General features: G+C 31.4%; 1 protein-coding gene and 1 non-coding gene across 3 annotated transcripts in view; both read left to right on the top strand.

Annotated features, from left to right (window-relative positions):
* SGCZ (sarcoglycan zeta) overlaps window positions 1-22,979 on the top strand; it is an 802,473-nt gene that overhangs the window by 566,025 nt on the left and 213,469 nt on the right. The gene's annotated exons all lie outside the window — the stretch shown is intronic.
* Window positions 5,027-5,132, top strand: LOC141571393 (U6 spliceosomal RNA). The gene has a single exon (XR_012496139.1). It is a non-coding gene; the product is annotated as a U6 spliceosomal RNA (small nuclear RNA).

The raw sequence follows: 22,979 nt of genomic DNA, 5'->3' as shown, positions 1-22,979 counted from the left end.
ATTTCATGAAACATGTAGAAATATTAGGGCAAAAGCTAGGAAATTTCTCTTTTGGTAACATGGGTATATTACCATTAAACCTCTCCATTGTATACCTAAGTGCCACATGCGTGGGTCTGATCATGTAAAGAGCAATCCTAGATGAAGGCTAATGCGTCTTACTGAAGTTCTCTACCAAACTGATTGAAGCTGACATTCCTGTTCTGTTTGCAGGTGTGAACTTCATGGAGAGTTAGAAACAGATGCTGAACAATATGGCACATTTGATTTCAAGCTGCTCACGCCTGCCAGCCCCTGGCAGTCTTTATGAGGTCAGAAGATTAGTAAAATTGTAGTCAGCAGGAACACAGGGTATATAAGTAAAAGGAGCTAAGCAGGTGTGCTGAAATGAGTTAGGTGTGAACTTCCCCAGGTGTGTCTTAGTTGCCCTTCAGCATATGGCTGGAGGATCAGACTGGAAAAAGGTAATACTCAAATATTTCTATTTAAATAATGCAACTAGTTAGATTTTTTACATGTTGACTATGAAGTGTACCTATATGTTGGGCTAAACTTATGCTGCTCTTAATTTTAATGTTTCTTTAAAATCTAAATTTTCATGATCACTCATCAATAGACATCAATATCAACTAGGAAAATATGTTGATGGCAAATAATTCAGTTATGATTATGAATTATCTGGGGTTCAGATGGTTCTGGTTTTCTTGGCATCAGTTTATTCTATCTCTATTAAAGTAAGTTCATGTCTAGTTTGTTTTTTTCTTTTGTTTGTTTGATTCTCAACCATAAATGATTGCACTAATTTTTGCAAACATTAATGATGTGCCACACTCACGTATGCCTATTTATGTCCAAATTGTCTTAGATTTGTTGAACAGTTCCTAAGCAACTGATGGCTAGAGTTTTATTATTTTATGATGATAAAGGGTTTACAGTATCCAGGCTTCTGATATATTTCAAAAATTCAATGTTATATGGGTCAAAATTTAAATGTCACTGATACATGATTCACTCAAATACATTCTCCAAAATTAGCTTTAAAATGAAATATCAAATTGGTCCCCCAAGACACCAATTTATAATCTGCATTGCAGCATTTAGTAAAACACAGGGCAAAGATAAATACCTTATTTCTTGACATTTTTTTCCCTAAGATGTTTCTTACTGGCAGTAACCTAAAAATACATGTATTTCCAGCAAAGTAAAATGAACAAAAATGGATATAAATTTAAAATACATTCATATTGACATGAGCTATGCTTTATCAAAAGATATAACTAACTTGTGTTTTAGAATCTTATAACTCTTATTTCATGGGAAAGTCCCTAAAATCTTTAAAGACCCAAGAGCACTTTTCAGTGTATTACTAAAATAGTTTCCTATTTACTAAACAGGTTAGTTCTCAAATAACCTTAGAAATATTTGTATACTCACCTAATTTAAATACTTCTAATAATTTACAGAAACATAAACTGCACTAAGAAATGCAAGGTTTCTTTTCCCTTAAAAGTGTTTTATCTTTTAATCCAGTAACATGTATGTGTGTGTGTGTGTGTGTGTGTGTGTGTGTGTGTGTGTGTTCCTGTTCTTGCATTGTAGAATGTGACTGTTGGGGAGTGGCCATTAGGGATTTAGAGGAGATTGGATCAGGAACAGTGAACTTTCCTACACACTCTCTATAAGAAGGACACCAAAAGTAGTCAAAAAAAAATTTAAACCAAGTAAACAAAATGGACATTAGTTAACTTTAATCCTGGACAGGAACAAATTACTTAAGGTTAACTAAAATGAAGGAACATAACCAAAGATATAAGATAGATTTAAATGTGAGTAGAATGAATCAGGGATATTTTTAAATGTTTAAATATAAATTTTATATAAAAATAAGAATTATGACGTTGTCAGTTAATTAAAAATGGTACTAAAGATGTGAGCTAGTAGAACAGGCCTACATAATCTTCAAGTTGCAGAAATGACTATTCTGTCTCAGGAATGATTTCTTAAAAATATTTATTTATTTATTTGTTTGTTTGTTTATTTGTTTATTTATTTAGCTGCTGATCTCAAAATATCTTAACAGAGCTTAACTGTGAATCTGGAACATTAAAATCCGAGGTCTGATTAAAAAAAGAAATGGTATGTGTGTCTGTTATGGCATGGATGGAAAAAGAAAAAAAAGAGATAAGAGAAAAGAAAGAAATCCACGCATTTTCTGAGCTGTTTTCTAGAACAGTCTTGTAAGAGTCACTCAGTAAGTGGTTGTTGGATCATCGAATCAATACCTTAATTTCTTGGATTTTAATTTTGCATGAAAACTACTGAGTTTTTATACTTACCATAGACAGTTGGGAGAGAAGGCAGGGAAGGAAGGTTAGAAGGGAAGCGGTGGAGAGAGGTTGCGACTAAGAGGATGAGAATCAGCAGGCTTCATTTGCAGTGTATTTCCTACCCTGTCACTCAGCTCCATTTCTGAGTAAAACATTAGGTTGGTGCAAAAATAATTGCAGTTTAAAGGAATAATTGCAAAAAACGCAATTACTTTTGCACCAACCTAATAATACCACTTTGCTTTTAGTATCATGCTAAAAAACAGAAAAATTGGTATTTCCTAGACAGAATATGTAAGGCTACAGACATCCTATGTTTCCATACTATAATAATTTATAATGCACAAAAGACATATAAATTTACAAACAATTCCACTTACGGAAAATGTAGAAAAAATTAAGTAAGCAATATGTGAGACAAAGGTCAATGATCAAGCAGGTGTGGCTGTGAGATTCAATCAGATCCACTTGTTACACCTTAAAGTCTCAGGAAATGCCACTTTCAAGTTTCTCTAGTTTTTCACCACCCCATTGTTTCTTAATAACCTGTTTCCCGAAAATAAGGCCTAACCATACCATCAGCTCTAATGTGTCTTTTGGTGTAAAAATTAATATAAGACCCAGTATTATATTACAATGCATTACATTATATTATATTATATCATCATATATTATATTATACTATACCCAGTGTGTTATGTTATGTTATGTTATGTTATGTTATGTTATGTTATGTTATGTTATGTTATGTTATGTTATAAAGACCCAGTCTTATATTAAAATAAGACTGAGTCTTACATTGATTTTTGCTCCAAAAGACGCACTAGAACTGATAGTCCGGCTAGGTCTTATTTTCGGGGAAACACGGTACGTGTTTTGTATGTAATAAACATGCAGCTAAGTTAATCCCCTCCCCTTCTTTCTACCTTCCATTTCTACTCATAATGCCATTTACATGCACACACACACACACACACACACACACACACACTGACCAAAATTAATTCACATGAAAAAATGGGGTCTTTGGGGCAAACAGTTAATTTAGATTTTTAAAACTGCCATGCCAGTATGAATTATATTAATAATCGTGTTAATAAGAAAGATCTTGCTGATTTTTTGAAGAGATTATTTTGTATCCATTTCATAATTTTGTGGGCACTGAAACAGATTGTTCACCCACAGGCACTGTGAACATTATAAGTAATAGTTTAAAATGTTGAAGTTTTACAAGCCATTGTTCTCATTCTAATTTTTTAATGCAACCATATCGTGTTATAAAATTGCCTTGTTTAATCTAATTTGTGGATAATAGATATTTATATAAAATGGAAATTATGAAAGAATTTATATTACTTTTTAATGTTTAATAACATGATGAGCCTGAAAGAACCGATGTGTTCTATAAAACCTGAATTACTTTCCATTCAGCTACACTGGTTTGTAGTATTTTATCTTTACATTAAAAATGTGTTAATGACGAGTTGGTGAAAAGTTTTCATTTAGAATATGTCACTGCACCAATAAATACCAAAGAGTAAACCCCTAAAAATTAATTAATTTTGAGTTCATGTCAAAAAATTACACTGGACAGAGTTAAACAGGTAAGGAAGGCTTTATTCAGAACTATAGTGATAGGGGTCAAGATTATTGAAGTAGAGGAGAGAGATTGAACTTAACTGTTGAAACAAAAGATGGGTGTGTTTTTATGCTTTAAGACGAGCAAGTGGAATCAATAACAGCCATTAATGAGGTTGGTCAATGTGATTAGTCCAGATATGTTCCCCTAGTAGGTGTTTATGGAAATGAGGCTCCTACCTTCTCACAGAAACTGGGAGATAGGGGTGCTATCTCTCTTCATGAATATATTACAGAGGGATAGTTCCCAGGTCCTTAAGAAAGACCTTTCTGGGTTACAAAAGAGACAAAGGTCTTCCAGAAGATTTACATCTCAAAGGAGCAGAGGAAAAATTTACAATTACATATTTTCTAAAGTAAATGCTGTAAGAAAAAAAGGTGAGGGGTTTGGAGTCAGGAAAAAAAAAATGTCTAAAATTAATTCAAGCTGAGAGAGAACTTTATATAAGCACTAAACCAAAACCAGTTTATTTTAAACATGATGATGGGATACAGAAGAGCATTTCAAATTTGTCTTCTAAATGCATTATAGGACAAATATTAATCCATCACCCTTTATATTCTAATGACAGGATAAAAATATCTAATAAATAGCATCAAAGAACAAATGAGATAGTGGGGAATAGCCAGGTTGTGATCTTAGAAAAGACCAGAAGAAGCCAGAAAGATGAATGCAGCGTTCAGATATCTTGTGTTGTAGGGGTATTTGACTCTCTGGAAGAAGCAGCTGAAAAGCTAAACTGTATATTCAGGAATCTTATGGGCTTGTGGGGGTGGGGGAGGGTGGATGGAGTCAGGGAGTGTTGTTTTTCAAACCCTGTTAAGAGTGGGGAGCCTGGCTAACAACCCAAGTGGTCCTAAGACCCAAAGAACTGTGTCCTAGGAGAAAGGATAAACTAGAAATCAACCTGTCATAACACATTATTGTGTGGAAACTCCAATCCTAAAGATACTATTAAGATGTTGACTTTTATATATAATGTATTAGATAATTCTACACTTGAAACCTATGTAATTTTACTAACCATTGTCACCCCAATAAATTTTAATTAAAAAAAAGATGGTGACTTTGGCACTGAATATTCTAAAATTGGAATGATACAGACAAGATTAGAATGGACCCTGCACAAGGATCACATAAGAATTTATGGTGTGTTCTATATTTAAGAAATTTTTTATTATTAAAGGGATCTGAGACTGTTAGTTTGTGCAGTACCTGGCAAAAGAAAATTTTCTCCAGAGTAAGATAACATAAATTGAGGACTCTAATAGTCTAAGTTTTAAACCATCTTCAAGTAAAGAGTTTGCCCCTGGAAAATATAATTGAAATAAATGGTCACTAAACAGAAGAGCAATGGTTTGAAATAATGAACAGTTCAAACTCAAACCCTTAGGATCTGAAAGAAACTGATACAGTGCTGATCAACACATTTTGGTGACAACAAAATAAACAGAAAGAAGAAGTTAATACTCTGGTATCAATATTACATAAAGTGTTATAATTTGCTGCATTTAGTTTGTCCTACAATATGATAATCCTCATTGCTAAAAATATTATGAATTTTAAAAAGTCAACACACCTGTAAACATTTTAGCAGCCCTTTATTATGAATAGCTTTATATTCTTATTTAGAGTAGAAATAAGAAAATATTTACAGTTATATTAGGAAATTATTAGATGAAATGTAACTAATACTATAAAATGAGTCCTTAAGGAATCTCCAGGTTTCATCTAGTATACTATGTTAATACAGCTAAACTAAGAGAGAAAAAACACAAACAGTTAGATAATCTAATAGGGGCAAATTATTCCATTGCGTAACCAGACATCTTGGGGAATCAAAGATGGGAAAGTAAATTTGGTCTTCTCAAATTTGGGTTCAATTCCTCAGGGTCACCCCTAGCATGAACATGTCATTGATTCAGTTGTAATATATAAGTGCAATGTATATTTCAAATGGCATGGCCCCTAACAGGTAGAAACTGCTTCATCATGTGCTGTATGAAATGGTAATCTATTCCAATGTGAAGGGAGAAGCTGGATCTGTTGGGCTCAGTGAAAGATGTATGATAATACTTTTGGCTTTGCGTGATTTTCATCTTAATAAATAACCACAATCTAATCATACTCCATAAGAAGTGCAGTTAATCCATAGTTGTCTATGAGTGATTTCTATTATAGTAATTCAAACTAATATTTGATCTTTATTACTTAGAGGATATATCACTTAGGACAGACTAAGCTGCTTTAGCAGCAAGATGCTAAAACATAGTGTCCTGTTAAGACGGCAGTTTATTTCTCTCTGGGGAAAACAGTATGGAGGGTGAGGAATCCAGAGCTGCTGGGAGGCTCTACTCCATGTGTGTTCTTCCAGACACCCTGATTGGCTGGTCCCTAGTACCACGCTCAGCAAATGTCCTCCATCTCTAGTTCCAAGGGGACTAGAACAGAACCACCATGTTCCAGGCGACTTCAAGGGGGAGAGGAAGTGTACGTCAAGTCCATTCTCTAAAATGATTAAGAGTAGTGTGGATGAATAATGTATTGTTCAAACCAGAACAATTTTGAGAACAAAAGGGGTGCTAACATGCTTATATATCCTTTTTGGGAATATTTATTTATTAACTGACAAATTGGCTTTATTATATACTGGAAGATCTAAAAAAAAAAATCCATTCAAAATATAAGTTGCTTTTTAAAAATGACTTATGTTCATGTGCCTCCTGTCAAAGAAAGGAAGGTTTTGGTTGTCTTGTACCCAAAAAGACTGAGAAAACAGAGACAAGTTGTCTTACTCTTCATCTTTCAAATATTCGTGTCCATTAAAATGAAAACCTTATTCACTTGCGCTCACAGGATTCTCACACATAGCAGATGACACAAAAGAAGCTAGAAATGGAAATGGGGGGCCTATTATAATCCTTCAGGGACTACCTTTAATTCTACTGTTAATAATAATGGATAAAAATGGGAGAAAAATGGAGAAAAATGCTAAACTAGACAAGAAGATATAAAGATAGCTAGAATATGTATTCTTTAGTTGGATGTCCATGTAGCCAGCTAAATCTGAAATAAAGAACAGGAAGGTGGTAGTCACTCCAGCATAAAGGTCTTAGTGATTAAGTGGCTCTTCTGCTTTCATGTTTTACCTAGTAATTTCCAGCCCTTTCAAAATATAAATAAAACAAAATATTTGAACAGTGTGAGCAAAAGATTGTCATTTCAGGATAACACTGGATTCTCCTTCCTGTGGTATGGCACAGTAGGTGTTTCCAGGCAGAAATCAGGGACAATTGTGCTTTCATATTGTTTCCTATCTCACTTAGAGACAAATAGTCCTTAGCTGCCTATTGCTGAATGTTTCAAATATTTTCAAATATTTTGTCTCATTTTATAGTTGGTAATTGTGGTAGGAAAAGTCCAGAATTAGTTATCAACTCATGATCAGAAATGGAACGTATTAACCAACCTCTCATGTATATTTTTAATGTGATATTTTAATTTTATTACTGTATAAAAATAACCCACCCCAATAAAAATTCAAAAGTTAAATAATATACAATGAAAAAAAAATCCCTCCTACTTTGCAAGAGGCAACCTGTATTATAAGATCCTCGTCGTTCTACTATAGTTATTATTTGTATTTACAATATGCAACAGAATAAACTCAGTCATAATGTGATTGTAGGGTCTAAAAAATTCAATAACATAAAATCTAGAGTTACATTTATTGTGAGATGTAAAATAGTATATATATATTTTTTAGACTAGTACTGTCACAAAAAACACAAAATTAATGTGAAACTTATATTGTGCATGATTGACCAAATAATAAATTGAGTATGCCCCAACTGATCACAAGGCAATGACTTTTAAATTCTCCTCCTCACTCCATTACTTACAAACCATGTATGAATCTCATTCCATATCCTCACAGACACTTGTGATTGAAACTTAATTCTGTCAACATGATTAATGTATAATGTCATTTTGTCCTGTGTTTAAATACCATTGCTCTGATTACTGAGATTAAGCACCAAAATCCATTGTTTAATTATGTTTTCGTATTCTGTATACTGTATATTTATACATTTTGTCCATTATTCTATTGGATTATTTTATTATCCTCCATATATTCTAAATGTTAACACTTTGCTGTTTATATGTTGATTATATTTTACATGTTCTTCTAATTTATGAGCAGTCTCTTCATTTTCCTGAGAGCATCTCTTGAGAAACAGAAGTTAGTAAGCTTAAATCATTCACAATTTTAAGATTTCTTTATCATCAACCCATTTGAGCCTTTTTTCCTGATACAAATGTTATTTGCACTGAAATCATGATATAGTCTTGTACATTTACTTCAAAAACTGTTAAAACTTTACTTTTTCCATATGTCATTAATTTCAAGGAATTCTCATTTCTGTGTATGGTGTGGAATAAGTACAGATTTTTCTTTTAAGCCAGGAATTTCAAGAGGCTTTGTTACATAAAAAGACTTAATGATGAGAAGGATTTCACACACACACAAACACACACACCACAAGAAAAAATATCTAAATTGGAGATACAAAATAGTAGACGTGTATTGAAAGCCATGTTACTGTTTTAAGATATATATGCTATATGATATATATGTATATATTATATACTATACATATTATGTATAATAGTATAGACAGTATATAATATATAGTATATATATATATATTAGTATATGTACTAATGTATATATAGTATATATATTACTATGTTATATAGTATATTATATATAGTATATGCATTAGTATATTAGTATAGTGTAATAGTATATATAATACTATATATACTATATATGTATATACTATACATATACTCTATATATACTCTATATATACACAGTATATGTAGTATATATATATATACTACACAGCAATTATATATGTATATATACATATTATATATGTATATATACATATATATAGCATATACACATATATACTATATATGTATATATATACTATATATGTATATATACATACTGTATATGTATATGCTATATATACTATATATATTATATATGCACATATACTATACATAGTATATATATACTATATATATATAGTAACAAACACATATATATTTATTATTGCTGTTATCTCTTTTAATAGGGATAAATTGCCTTTGCTTTTAACTAAGATAAACCACTCTACTTGTGATTAGGTCTTGTCTCACCTCATTTAATTTAGGCATTTAGGCATTTATTCTACAAATCCTTTGCTTCTTGCATCAGCATTTTTTCTTCCTCTAGAAGATCATTATCATCAACAGAAAAGCATGAATATATATACTATATATACTAGCTATCTATTCATAGATAGATAGATAGTATACACACAGACACACAGACACACACAGATATAATGACAGGTAACTTTGGAAGTCTAGTCTAATTGCTACTATTTTATAAGTGAAATAAGAAATAAGGTCATCAGATTTTTAAGCAGAAACTTTACAAGCCAGAGGGTATGGAATCAAATATTCAAACTGTTGAAAGAAAGAAATTACCAGGCACGAATAATATATCCAGTAAACGTATCTTTTAGATATGAAAGAGAACTGAAGACCTTATCAGATATATATATATATATATATATATATATATATATAGAAGCTGAGGGAACTTTCCATCACAAGGCCTGCCTTACAGGAAATACTGAAGGGGGTTATGCTACCTGAAACAAAAAGACAAAAGTATACATAACTATGAGTAAGATGACTAATAGAGAGACAGAAGCAGGAGATGGTAACCTCTATTGAGAATATGGCATGATACACTTAACTATGACGTAAGGGTTAAATGAGGGGAAAAAAAGAAAAAGTGAAGAAGAAGACAATGCTAATGTAGTTCAAAATGAACTCAGAGCATAAATAGAGATACTTTGTGACAATAAAAATATAAAAGGGGAGGAGATAAAGGTCTGAATTTGCAAAGGGGAATGCAGACAAGATGCATGCAGAAGCAAAAGAATATTGAATATATGAAAATTTCTTTTACAAAATTTTAATGTAACCACTCCAAAAGAAAAAGAAAGAGAAAAAAGAAATCCAGAACTGAGACACATAATGTTAAAAAAAAGAAAGAAAGAAAGAAAGAGTACACACAGGAAATAATCATAGATTACCACCAACTAAAATAACCAGAAGAAGTACATAAGCAAAGAAACAATGGAGACACCAAGCTACCAGAAAACAGAAGACAAAAATGGCTATAGGAATTCTTCACATATATTAATAATCACCCTAAATGTAAATGGATTGAACTCATCAATTAAATGGCACAGAGTAGCAGATTGGATCAAAAAACAAAACCAAACCCTATATGTCACCTCCAAGAGACACATCTCAGCCATGAGGACAATATAGACTCAAAGTGAAAGGGTGGAATATGATACTCCAAGCAAATGGTATCCAGAGAAAAGAGTGTAGGCATACTGACATCTGACAAAATACACCTCAAAATAGGTAACATGAGAAAAAGGTGGACATTTCATAGTGACAATACATCAAGAAAACATAACACTTGTCAATATATATGTCCAATCAAGGAGCACCAAAATACATAAAGCAATTACTAACAGAATTATAACCCATTGGAGAGCTATGAATAGATCATCTGAACAGAAAATCAATAAGGAAACTTTGGGCTTAAATGACACATTAGAGCAAATGGACATTTACAGAGCCTTTGATATTTACAGAGCCTTTTGGCCCAGAACACCAGATAATACATTCTTTTCTAGTGTACATAGAACATTCTTAAGGATAGACCATATGTAGGTGCAAAACTAGCGTCAACAAATTTAAGATTGAAATCATACCAAGCATATTTGCCTACCACAGTGCTTTGAAATTGGAGATCTATTGCAGAAAGAAAGTAGGAATAATCATAAATATGTGAATATTAAACAACATGCTACTGAGGAACAAAATAAAAGGAGAGATCAAAAGATACATAGAAACAAATGAGAATGAAAGTGCAACTTATTAAAAAATTTGGAATGCAGTCAAAGCTGTTATAAGAGCAAAGTTTATGGCAGTACAGGACTGTCTCAAGAAACAAGAAAAATCCAAAATAAACAACCTAGCATTACATCTTGAAGAACTAGAGAAAGCAGAACAAGTGCAGCCCAAATTCAGAAAAAAAGAAGGAAATAATAAAAATTACAGTATAATTAAATGAAGTAGAGAACAAAAAAGGCTATGAAAAAAAAAATGCAATAAAGCACTTGTTTTTTGAAAAGATTAATAAAATTGACAAACCCCTAGCTAGAGTCACTCAGAAAAAAAAAAAAAAAGACTGAAGTACACAAAACCAGGAATGAATTAGAAGTTATGACAAATATGACAGAAATTCAAAGGATCATACAAGAATACTATGAAAGACTATATATCACCATTTTCAATAACCAAGAGGAAGTGGATATGTTCTTAGAAGTATATAGACTAAATCACGATAAACTGGAAAATCTAAATAGACCAACTAATAGCAAGGAAATTGGAAAAATTATGAAAAACCTCCCAAAAAGCCAAAGTTCAGGACTAGATAGCCTCATTAGTGAATTCTACCAAACATTGAAAGATGATTTAATACCTGTCTTTCTCAAACTCTTCCAAACAATGAAGAAGAGACAATAGTTTCTAACTCATTTTATGAAACCATCATTGCCCGAGTACCAAATCTTGATAAGAATAACACACACACACACACACACACACACACACACACAACACGAACAATACAGAAATATAGACCAATATCTCTGATGAACACAGATGCAAAAATCCTAAACAAAATACTAGCAAGTGAATACAATAGTATATTAAAAATATTCTACACCACAACAAAGTGGGGTTCATTCCAGGGATACAAGGCACAGGTTGATAAATGTTATATACCACACAGACAAAATAAATAATAAAAATTATAGGATGATAGCAATAAATGCAGAAAAAGTATTTGATAAGATACAACATCTATTTATGATTAAAACGTTTAATAAAATCGGTATTGAATGAGAGTACCTCCTCAGGATACAGGCAATATATGAAAAAACCCTCAGCTAATATCATACTTAATGGTAAAAACAAAAGAAAGCTTTTCTCTATGATCAGGAGTAAGACAGGGTTACCCCATCTCGCCATTGTCATTCAACATAGTATTGGTAGTCTTAGCCAGAGCAATCAGGCAAGAGAAAGAAACAAAAGGCATCCAAGTGGTGAATGAAGAAGTCAAATTGTCACTTTTTGCAGATAACATGATTTTTTATATAGAAAACCCTCAAGACTCCACCAAAAATCTATTAGAAATAATAAACAAATACAGTAAAGTTGCAGGATACAAAATCAATATACAAAAATCAATTGTATTCCTATGTACTGCCAATGAAATTTAAGAAAAAGAAATGAAAAAATTCATTTTGCAATTGCAGCAAAAACAATAAAATGCCTAGGAATAAACTTAACAAATGATGTGTGGGACCTATACACTGAAAACTGTAAGAAAGAAATTGAAAAAGACAAAAGAAATTGAAAGATATTCCATGTTCATGGATTAAAAGAATCAACATAGTTAAAATGACCATACTACCCAAAGCAATATAGAGATTTAATGCAACCTCCATCAAGATCCCAATGGCCTTTTTTAAAGAAATAGAATGAACAAACAAAAATCATCAGATTTGTATTGAATCACAAAAGATTCTGAATAGACAAGGCAATCCTGAGAAAAAAAGAACAAGTCTGGAGGTTTCATACTCCCTGACTTCAATTTGTACTGCAAAGTGACATAATAAAAGAGCATGCTCTTTGCAGAAAAACAAACAGACCAGTGGAACAGAATTGAAAACCCAGAAATAAACCCACATATATATGAGCAGATAATTTTCAATAAAGGTCCCAAAAACATATAATGGAGAAAAGGAAATCTCTTCAATACTTATGCTGTCAAAGTTGGAAAGCCACGTGCAAAAGAATGAAACTACAGTGGTATCTGTCACCATACATCAAAATTAACTCAAAATTGATCAAAGACCTGAACAGAAGACCTGAAACAATAAATTGCATAGAAGAAAGCATAGGTACTAAACTTAGGAATCTGGAGTTAACAGCAGATTTTATGAATTAGACCTCAAAGGCAAGGGGAGTAAAAGTGAAAATAAACTAATGGATCTTATCAAACTGAAAAGCTCCTGCATAGCAGGAAAAAAGCGTCAACAAAACAAAGAGGCAACCTACTTAATGGGAGAAGATATTTGCAAACAACATGGCCGATAAAGGGCTAATATCTAAAATATAAAAAACAACTCATACAACTCAACAACAGCAAAAAACAATCCAATTAAAAATGACCAGAGGAGCTGAACAGACACTTCTCCCAAGAAGGTATACAAACAGCCAACAGATATATGAAAAAATGCCCAACTTCCCTAGATGTTAGGAAAATGCAAATCAAAACTACAGTGAAATACCACTTCATACCTTTTAGAATTACTCTCATCAATAGGAGAAATAATAACAAGTTTGGAGAGGAGAAAAAAGAACCCTCATATACTGCTGGTGGGAAAGTAAATGGATACAATCACTATAGAAAACACTGTGAGGGTTCCTTAAATAGTTAAGAATAGAATTACCATATGACCCAAAAATCTCTCTTCTGGGTGTCTACCAAGAAAATCTGACAACATTTATCTGTAAAGATATATGTACCCAATGTACATTGCAGCTTTATTTATGGTGGGCAAGACATGGAAACAACCATAGTGAGTTTTGGTAGATGATTGGATGAGAAGGATGTGGAACATATACACACACTCAGCCATAATGATTTTCCTGAAGGATGTGGAATATTACTCAGCCATAGGAAAAAATGAAATACTGCCATTTGCAACAGCATGGATGGATCTTGAGATTATCATGCTAAGCAAAACAAGTCAGACAGGAAAAGTTGCGAACCATATAATTTCACTGATATGTGGGATATAAAACTGAAAACAACAAACAAACAAAACAAAGAAACAAAAACTCATAACCCTGACAACAGTTTAGTGGTTACCAGAGGGTAAGGGAAGAGGGAAGATGGTCCAAGTGAGTAAAGTGGGTCAAATATTTGGTAACATAATGAAAACTGACTCTGGGTGGTGAACACACAATGCAGTATATAGATACTGTATTATGGAATTGTGTACATGAACTCTATGTAGTTTTATTGACCGATGTCGCCCTGATACATTTAACATAAATTAAATAAATAAATAAATACACCTTCATTTCTAATCATGGAGACCGGGAAATATAAACTGTAATTATTGTCCTTTTATTTATTAATAGATTTTATATCTTGGAGCAGCTTTAGTTTCACAGCAAAATTGAGTGGAAATACAGAATTCCCTTATGGCCCCTACCTCCACACGTGCCCAGCCTTTTCACTGTCATCATCCGCCACCATCAATGAAACTACATTGACTCATCATTATCACTCAAAGTCCATGGCTTACAATAGAGTTCACTCTTTGGTGTTATTCATTATGTAGATTTGGAGAAATGTATAATGCCATGTATCCACCATTATACTATCACACAGAAGAATTCCATTGACCTAAAATCTTCTGTGCACTGTCTATTCATCTCTTTTTCTTCCCCAACTACTGGCAAGCACAAATGTTTTTTACCTTTTCCATTGATTGGCCTTTTCTAGATGTCATATATTTGCAATACTACTGCATATACGGTATGTAGCCTTTTCAAATTGGCTTCTTTTACTTAGTAATAGTTACTTAAGTTTCCTCTATGTCTTTTTATGGCTTGATGCTCTTTTCTTTTTAGCACTGGATGCATTTCATTGTCTGATGTGCCACCATTTATTTAGCCACTCACCTACTGAGGAGCATCTTGGTTGTCAATTATGAATAGGCTGCTATAAACATTTGTGTGCAAGTTTTTGTGTGAATATGAGTTCTCAACTCCTTTGAGAGTTGAGAACATGATTTGCATACCAAAGAGCATGATTTGCTGTATGTATGGTAAGAGTATATTTAGTTTTGTAAGAAACTGACAAACTGTCTAATAAAATAACTGTACCATTTTGCATTCCTACTAGCAATGGATGAGAGTTTCTGTTGTTCCATAGCCTCACCAACATTTGGTGTCATCTGCCCTTTATTTTCATCAGCTTCCATATCAATTATTTTTGTTCATATGTTCTTAAAATGAATGCCTTCAACTCATCCTCTAACCTTTTATGAACAACTTGAGTCAGTTCCTTGAAATCTAAAAAACTCCAGGAAAAAAAGACAAAAAAGAAAAATACTGTTAACCATTTATTAAGAGCTGTACGTTTCAGAGTAAAGGAATGATACTAAATTCACAATGATATGGGACCTCATTAGCTGAACATATTCCAATAGCTGAAGAAGAGGTGAATAGTGTTTCATAATATATTTCCTACATTTCCTTTTCTTTTAAGTAAAGTTAAACATAAGATAGTCTAAACATTGTGTGTTGTGGTAAAAATCAGAGCAGTTCAAAAAAATATCTTACATGTTTTAAATTATAGGAAATTTAGGCCTAATATTTTTATGGTTAATAAACCAGAGTAGATATAACTAAACAAAATAATTTGTTGCAGATTGTGATAGACAGGTTTAGTAGACAATAAACTACCAAAGGAGAATAAAGTAGTATAAAGCTACTATGAGAAGTTATCTAATAAAAATAAGATAATTGTGTCATTTCTATTACCCAAACTCAATTTAGAATACTAATAGGATAATAAAAATCATTAGTATGTAAAACAACTCACAGTGGTAAAAAGCATAAAAATATAGGTACTAAATTTCAATGAAAAATATTAACATTCATTAATGAGCTCATAAAATCAAATGCTTAAAACCAAAGTACTTCGATATCTCAAAGTTTGTTTTAAAGGTTTTTGCCGGCAGGTTTGAGCTTTTTCTAATTAATGACATGCAAAAGTATTATGTCAGTGTAAATTCATGTAAGTAATTTTGTAGAGATATTTTATGAATTTAAATATTAATAAGTGGTATAATTATTACTGTAAATTATTTACAAAAGTAAAAAGAAATATAAGGTGAACTAAAAAGGAAGGAGATATTATGTATAGCACAATAAATTGAATATACCAAAATCATAAATTAGAGGAAGAACATTTGTCACCAGCAGCAGTGATTTCCCAAAGGGAAAAAAATAAGTATCCTGTGGGTAGGTCTTAGGTAGGATCACAGTCTGTTGATATATATATATATATATGCATATATGCATATATGCTCAATTAGGGGAATATAAAAGATTGTTAAATAATAGATGAGTTTCTGCCATTTGGAAATGCACAGAGGAGTTTGGGGCCTGATTCTTCAAGACATTGAGGCACAGTTCAAAAAGGGGGCAATACTTAGACATAGATATGTACATTGACTAAAAAGAAAATAAAACTATTTTCATTAGCATTATATTGAAATATGATTCTTTTGTTCTTTAATACCACAAAATTAAGTATAAATCTTCTCAGTTTGTAATGTAAAATACAGAACTTTACCATGATGTTCTTGTATGATTGGAAATATTACACTGTCTAAAACAACAACATAATAGCTCATTGAATAAGTATTCATTATGATGTCAGATTGGTGAGAAAAAAATATATATCTGAACACTTAACTCTTCTGGCATACATCAGATTTTTTGGTGGCTTCCACTATAAAGAGATCCAAAGAATACCTTTAATTATTGCAGGTTTGACCATTTTAGATTTATCCCACACATTTTAGAATGATGCACTTACAAGATTAAAGTTGTCAGTGACTTAAAATTTTCAATATCTCTTCAGTGACTAAATTTATTTGGATATAACAAAAGGTTTTATCAAGGGCAAGTAATTGATTTTTCAGTATGAATCAAAATATAACAGTAAATTTAAGTATTTTAGCCTCTGAATATAATTTCAAAGTTATTTGGAGGAGAAGGTCTGCAGTATATAATTTAGAAAAGTATTTTTTTCTTTCAAATGGACAGATATATTTTAATTTTGTGTGAAGAGTTGCCTAGCATTATTTATCATTCCTAGTCTTTAAATTAATTCATAGAGCTTCCTATAAAGTAAAAACGTACCTAACATTAAAGGAGAAATATGATGACTATTACTGCAAAATGTACGTCTGATTTTTTTTTAAATGGGTTTAAGAACTAATTTCTAGCATATCTACATGAACACATGAGTTTATATGTCTGTGTGCCTACAGATTTGTAAGTATATAGATCTCCCCTGCGGGGAGGGGGGAAGCATCTTAATCATCTACACTAATTTGTAACACATGAAAAATAATTAGCAGTGTGGATATTTACATGTGCAAGAGTTAGTTTAAGTATTTTTATAATCCAAATTGAAAACAATTTGTTAATGCATGTATTTTAGAAAGTATTTTTAATACTTTAGTTTTAAGTATAAAATAGATTTTTTAGAGGATGTTAAATCATGTTGTTTCAAGTAATTCTTCCCAGTAGCAGATGCCCTTCATCAATGTGAAGGTTTCTACCCCTTTCAATAAGGAATTTCTTATTTCATCTGTAAATCAACCCCCTCCCCCTTTCTCCCCGTACCCTGCCCCACACGCACATACAATGGCTTCCTCAAAATTTGGCAATGAATACTACTACAGATGAAAACATAATTTCAAAAAATATATATATTTACAGAAGCAATTTTAACTTCTGCTGGAATATATTATGAACAGTCACTTCTACTCATTTATTTATTTTCATCAAACGTTTTCACTGACACCTACGTAGTTGAAAATACTGGTGGAAAATTACTATTATTTTTTGTAAAATCATTTGTTCATGTAATGATTCATTCTTTTTCATGTTGTATATATTTCCTTGCCTAATATTTATTCCAGGATAGAGGGTAGGAAATTAATGATGCTTTTAATGAGGTTATCTCATATGTACAATATTATAGTAAAATTAAAGAACTTTGGCTTAACATAATGGCAATAGCAGACACAGGAGAAAGTTTCTTCATTCTTAATTGTCTTACACATAAAAATTTTATTTGAAAATAGTTGTAATTTTAAGTTATTATCTTAGTGAAATAGAACTTTATTTCTGTAATAAGACACAAAGAGAGTACTTCATAAACCATTGTAACACATTTTAATATGTATAGAAGCAGGTATGAATTTTATTATAGATTTTAATTCATTGTAAATTAACTCTGTAAATCAGTATGTAAACCAGATTGTTATTTAACTGGGCATTTCTCAGATATCATTCAGAATTTGTAAAAACTACAAAATGTAAATACTATTTATTTTATGTAAAGACATCAATTACCACTTCATGATCAGTTAACTCAAACACGTTCTTGCAGTTCTTAAAAACCATAAAACGATGAACTAGTTATGCGTTTTAGAGTGAGATCTTTGCAAACTTTTGTAGGGATTGTTATTCAGCACGGATGTTATCCTCTTTCTTTGTATTTAAAATGAAAAATAGAAATGTTATTATAGAATTATTTATAGAAACAATGTTATTTTTTAAACCATGATACACACAGAGAGAGGTATTTGTATAAGAAGAGTATTCTTTATTTGTATGGGAACAGTATTTAAATATTGGTACATCCTTCTCCTAGTTCAATAGGAATTATACTGTGGCCTGTCAGGTCAGTGTCAGGGAATAGGATTGTTTTAATATTGCAAAATATGCATATGTATTGCCACATTCTCATGTATTACCACTGAGTTTCTTTATAATTTAACGATAGCCCAGCATATTTATGAAACAAGTTTGAGTTATTCTATGTGTAGCCTAAACTTGAAAGAGTAATTACAAAGTAAATATGTTAATATTGGGTCTTGAGTTCATTAACTCATTAACTGTATAAACTCTATAAAATGTCTATAGCTCAGAGACAATGACATTGTAGGTCTCTCAGAGGTGTGATGATTGAGCAAATATCTCTGTTTGTCTTTTAATCCAATAATAATCACGACCAAGCAGCTTTTTTAAATCAAGGCATTAGTGGAGGGAGATTCATGATTTTTTCTAGTATTTCAAAAATTCAATTGAAATTATACCTGCAATAAAACTGCACAAACCAAACAAAGATCAAAGTGTTTGTTTATAGCTGGAACCACTTAAAATTACTATAGCACCTGTGATCACATACTGAAAACACTGAATTTTAAAAAAGCTAGGAAAGCAAATTTTTCATTATTTGAGAAATGTGGTTTGATGAGAAAAGCAGACCAAACACTTTTGGGGAAAGTATATAAAAGTGGAAAGCAATAAAAGTGATCCCTAGGAACAAGAGAGAAAAACCTTTGAAAATTAAAATTTGCAGTGAATGAAACCTAAACTGATGTATTTTTACATTATAAATCTGGTCATAATGAGTATATGTAGATAAAAATCAAAGAAAGTATTTTAATTATAGAAAGGGCAAAAGAATGATGGGTTTCCTGAAAAAGATGCATCACACCAAAAGAGTTTTCACAAACCTACTTAATTTCTACAAATTTTGGTGTTTATATCACAATTACTACCACTGTTTACCATCCTTTAGGATTATAATAAGTTCTGAGTTTGATAATGTGTCTTTTTTAAGACATTTATTTTTTTTCCTGTTTTATTACAGTGCTAACTTTTTTTAAAACAAGGTGCCTATGGGAGGAGGGGTATGATCACTGTCTAGTAAAACTGAAAATGTGTAGTTTATTGTTAGGTGGAGTGAAAAATTGTAGCTTTCTGTGACCCAGTCTGTTAGGTAAGAAATCATAAAAATGTCACCGACATGGGAAACGGACAGCCATTGATGTTTCCTGACCCAGGGTGAAATTAAATAAATAAATAAGCAAACAAACAAACAAATGAAAATCTTATAGAAAATATAGAGATACTTTCATCTAATAGATATTGCAACTTTCCTCTTCTTGAACATATGTATATATACCGTGTTTCCCTGAAAATAAGACCTAGCCATGGACAATCAGCTCTAATGCATCTTTTGGAGCAAAAATTAAATAAGACCCGGTATTACATTATATTATATGATATGATATTATATTATATTATATTAGACCCGGTCTTATAGTAATATAACACCAGGTTATATTTTATTATATATATTTGTGATATATACATATGTATATACACATATATATGTATGTAATATATATTCTATAATATATATTATGTATTATATAATATTATATATTTATATATAATATTATATATAAATATATGTATAAATTTTATATATATATATACATTTGTGTTTATAAAACCAAAAACATTTTAATTAGAATTATACTAACATTTAATAACTGTCCATCAAGAAAGTATTTTCCAGAGTAAATTCCACTAAGCTCATATGATTTCTTCAAAGTGGAAGATGCCTAGAATTATAGATTGAATGATGTAATATAATTAAATATAAGTTATAATACATTTAAAACCAAATATAAATTGTTATACTGTATTGTCATCATGACATATGGATTGAGAGCACCTCCCAAGAAGTTATTAATCAGATTTATTAAAAGTAAGTAAGATATGTGGTAATTCCTCTTCTCAAGAAGTTTACATTCTAAAAGAATGATATTTATTTTAAATTAAAGTCATTTTTGTTAAAAGTTATTTGAATACCTGATTTCAAGGTTTATCCAGTATCCAGGTGATCCTCCATAAAGTTTGTTTTCACACTGCACTAATAAAGAGATTGGAAAAGATCACTTTCCTTAGGTCAGCCTGAATCATTTTAGGCTGTACAATAAAGCATAGGGTCTTTAAAATGGAAGATGATCAAATGTTTTTTCGCTCTTACATAGTGATCAGTCTGTCCACATTTATTGATGGATTTCATATTTGTGAAATTGCCTATTTACAAAACTAATTTGTAACTCCCCAATCAATATCCTCAGGGCTTTTTCAGTCATCTGTGGATATGTGCAGAATGGTGAAGAACTTGAGTCACCTGATGTGCACATTCCTAGCTGAGGTAGGGCAGGAGGACTCCACATTTGTGTTTCAGCGCTCATACTGTAAATACATGTCCCTTTCCAATCTATTTACTGCCAAGTTTCTTTGCATTTTCGTGCTTTTTGTTGGTGATTAAACTGTTTAAAATGGCCTAGCACCGAAGGGCTGTTAAGTGTTGCTAAACCCCAGTGATGTGCCTTACAGATAAAATATGTGTGTGTTAGGTAAGCTTCATTCAGGCATGAGTTATATAGTGGTTGGTTATGAGTTCCGTGTTAATGAATCAAAACTATGTTAAAATAAGTTGTCATAAAAAAGAGAAACACACATAAAGCAGGATTTATATTGAGAGATTGACAAAAATGTTGTGACCAGAAGCTTGCAGGAACTTAATCTTGAATTACCCCTTAGGAGCAATGGTTTTGTATTCACTAATTCAGTATTCACAGTGACTTTATATAGACTATAACTGTAATTTACGAGAATCAACTCTGTTTCAAATTTAACATAAGATTCTTCAAGTTATTAATATTTTATTTTTTCTGACTTGTTCATTCTTAATGCAAATAAATTCCTGATGTGTTAGAGCAAGTAAAAAATATCATTATGTTTCCCTTTACTATATCACAGATAGGTAAATAAATAACCACATCTATAGGTTGAACTTATATTTGGAAAAGTTTATGGGCATTTCTGATTATTTCAGATACTGATGTATTTACTCAGTGTGATTACTTTGATGTGTATATGACATTCATTTGAACCCTTTTTAACTTTACTTGCCTAGGAAGTAAAATTATCCATTTAGTTAGATCATCATAATAACGATTATTGACACAACTTTATTTGATATTTAAATTAATATGTGGAGCAATTTATTGTATTTACTAATGTTAAATGGGCACTGTCAGGGTTATTTTTATTCATTTAACAGCTTATTCATAATATTTAGTAAATATTAAATTGGCTTTCAAATTTGTGTAGCCAATGTGACATTTGTAGTCAATTACTTTTCAAATGAGTTGGTGACAATTATAGGATATGTTGAATAATTGATTAGCAAAAGGGATCTCCCTTTGAGGGAATTTGTATGGGAAGCATAATCTCCATTGATATATTCAATTCAGCAATTCAGGCCTCCTTATGTATACCATCAAAATAATTGAAGATTTGGTCATGTACTTAGAATTAAATTGGACTGATATGTGTGATTGCTGGCAGAAATGTAGCATACATCTGGTTGTTAGTTAACATCCTTAATAATATAGTATCATTGCCAAGAGTATGATTCATGAACATATGGTAATACTGGATAATCCTGTATTTTTCATCACTGCCAATTATTCACCATTCTGTGATATGAGGTATACTAAATGAATATAATAACATTCTACATGTCACAGATAGTCTACATTCTGAATCATTTAATCATTTTGGGAAATACTATAAATTTTCCATGCTTTAGTCTGTGTTACATTTGTGAAGAAAACACGAGTTATGAAAGAAAGGCTTATTGAGTTCTTAAAGGAAATAAAAAGTCCATTAAAATAGGATGTATAAGTTTAGTTTTTATAGGGGTTAGAAAAAAACTTAATTAAAATTTACACATGTGTCTGCCTGAGAATATTTTTTGCAAAGGATTCAGAGAAATGAAAGGTTTCTCCTGAAGGCACCCCATCAGTAAGCCTTGATGTGTTCCTTTCACTGCACTGGTGAAGTGACTATTGTACGTGGACCTAGATCATTAAAATTCTAATAAGTGAGTGACATTGTTAAGACTACTTACTATTTTTCAGTGCAAGTATCTGAACACACCTGAGGACTGGTTATTTTTATATTAGTAGGGGGCTGTGACAAGCCAGTCTTTTTTCATCACTCTGGTCTAGATGACTTTCTGAGCCTTTTCAAAAAGGTTGATTATATCTTTGGCACTTTTCATTCACACCTTTATGTGCTTATCTATCTTTTGTATC

The sequence above is a fragment of the Rhinolophus sinicus genome, linkage group LG04 (assembly GCF_036562045.2).
Source record: "Rhinolophus sinicus isolate RSC01 linkage group LG04, ASM3656204v1, whole genome shotgun sequence".
NCBI lineage: Eukaryota > Metazoa > Chordata > Mammalia > Chiroptera > Rhinolophidae > Rhinolophus > Rhinolophus sinicus.
The sequence above is the reverse complement of the archived record's forward strand: the minus strand, read 5'-3'. Positions and strand labels throughout refer to the sequence as shown.